The following is a 1,696-nucleotide window of genomic DNA, read 5'->3' as shown; positions in this document are numbered from 1 at the left end:
TGTCCGTACCACTGCTCACGCAGAACCACCTCATCTTAACTTGATTACGTCTTCAAAGACCTCGTTCCCAACTCGGCTCACGTTCACAGGGCCTGGAGGCTAGGACCTGAACACAGCTTTGGGGGCCACGCAATTCAACCCACAACCCCTAAACGTATAAAACCGATTTCTTCCCTCCTTCCTTCTATTTTATGTAGAAAATGTTGGCGCCTGTTGGCATCCTTTCTCTCTTCTGTTTTGGCCCATCAGGCTCCAGGTCTGTCATTTTCGTTGGTGGCTGTTAACTTTACAATTCGGTCTTTCGATTATAGAATATAATAAATCAAGACTGTGGCTGAACTGGAAGCAGAAGTAGTATCTCCCAGTGTTAGTGTTAACAGCTCTTTTAGAATTTGTCTAGCAGGTTTTCTGGTCTTTACTGGAAGACTCCCCCCCCCAAAAAAAAGTAGTATCTCCCAGAGGTGGCTATGGTAGCGGATAGGATTTGCGCTTTCCCTTCTTAGGAAGAGGGTGAGGGTGTCTTCGTCTCAGCTGGAACAGTTGCCTGCCGTGGGGCAGATGCGTGATGCTGTCCCTGTCCTTGTTACGGGGTAGAGTGATGAGGGGAGTGCCTGGTGACCAAAGGGTAGACCATCCCAGTTATCCGTGGGAGACTGATGGGGGTTGAACGAAAGAGAAAAGAAGCCATTTTTTGTTTCCTGCTTCTGATGGAGCTTCCAGAAGCTCCTGGGTGTCTACTCGGTCAGGGCAGTTCTAGCACCTGTAGCAGCAGAGTGTGCCCTGCCCTCACAGAGCTCTGACCTTGGCAGTGGTGGTGACAATGGTAGGTAACTGTGGGCTCCTGCCTCTTTAGTGTGAGTAGGGGCTCTTGGCTTACTTCTTCCATTCCTTCTCCGATGTTCTCCCTTGCTTTACGCAGATCTGAGTTTCTGACCTAGATCGTTGTCCATCTTTTCAAAGGATTTCTTGTAACCTTTCTTGCAAGGCAGGTCGACTTGTGACAAATTTCCTTAATTTTTATTTGTCTGAGAAAGTCATGACTTTACGTTTGAAGGATCATTTCGTGCGGTAGAGAATTCTAGTTTGGTGGATTTTTCTTTCAACATTGAAAATATTTCACTCCACTCTCCTCTTGCATGGTTTCTGAAAGGAAGTCTGATATAATTCTTGTCCTTGTTCCTCTGCAGGTAAGTTAACAAAAAATAAATCTCTGGCTTCTTTCAAGATTTCCTCTTTGTTTTTGATTTCCTACAGTTTGAATATGATATGTGTAGGTGTCGAATTTTTGGTATTTATCTTACTTGGTGTTCTCTCAGCTCCCTGCATCTGTGGTTTGGTGTCATTAATTTTGGAAAATTCTCTCGCTATTACTTAAACATTTTTTTCAATTGTCACCCAGTTCTTGGATAGTCTGTTCTGCCTTTTCAATTTTTTTTTCTCCTTGCATTACAGCTTGGGAAGTTTTTACTGACATATCTTCAAGCTCACCGATTCTTTCCTTAGCTGTGTCCAGTTCCCTGAGGAGCCCATCAAAGACATTCTTCATTTTTGTTACAGTGTTTTAGCTTTCTGGCGTTTACTTTTGATTCTTTCTTTGAGTTTCCATCTCTCTGTTTACATCACCCACCTTCCGCGTTGTCTCCTTCTCCTGTTAGAGCCCTTAACATATTGACCACTGTTATTTCTACATTCCTAT

The 1,696-nt window shown here is 43.9% G+C and overlaps 1 non-coding gene across 1 annotated transcript; it reads left to right on the top strand.

The window, feature by feature from the left end:
* The first annotated feature begins 368 nt into the window (after positions 1–368).
* On the top strand, positions 369–431 carry LOC122238937. The gene has a single exon (XR_006218076.1). It is a non-coding gene; the product is annotated as a U7 small nuclear RNA (small nuclear RNA).
* Positions 432–1,696: the final 1,265 nt, after the last annotated feature.

Source organism: Panthera tigris, chromosome B2 (genome assembly GCF_018350195.1).
Source record: "Panthera tigris isolate Pti1 chromosome B2, P.tigris_Pti1_mat1.1, whole genome shotgun sequence".
In the NCBI taxonomy this organism is placed as follows: Eukaryota; Metazoa; Chordata; class Mammalia; order Carnivora; family Felidae; genus Panthera; species Panthera tigris.
The sequence above is the reverse complement of the archived record's forward strand: the minus strand, read 5'-3'. Positions and strand labels throughout refer to the sequence as shown.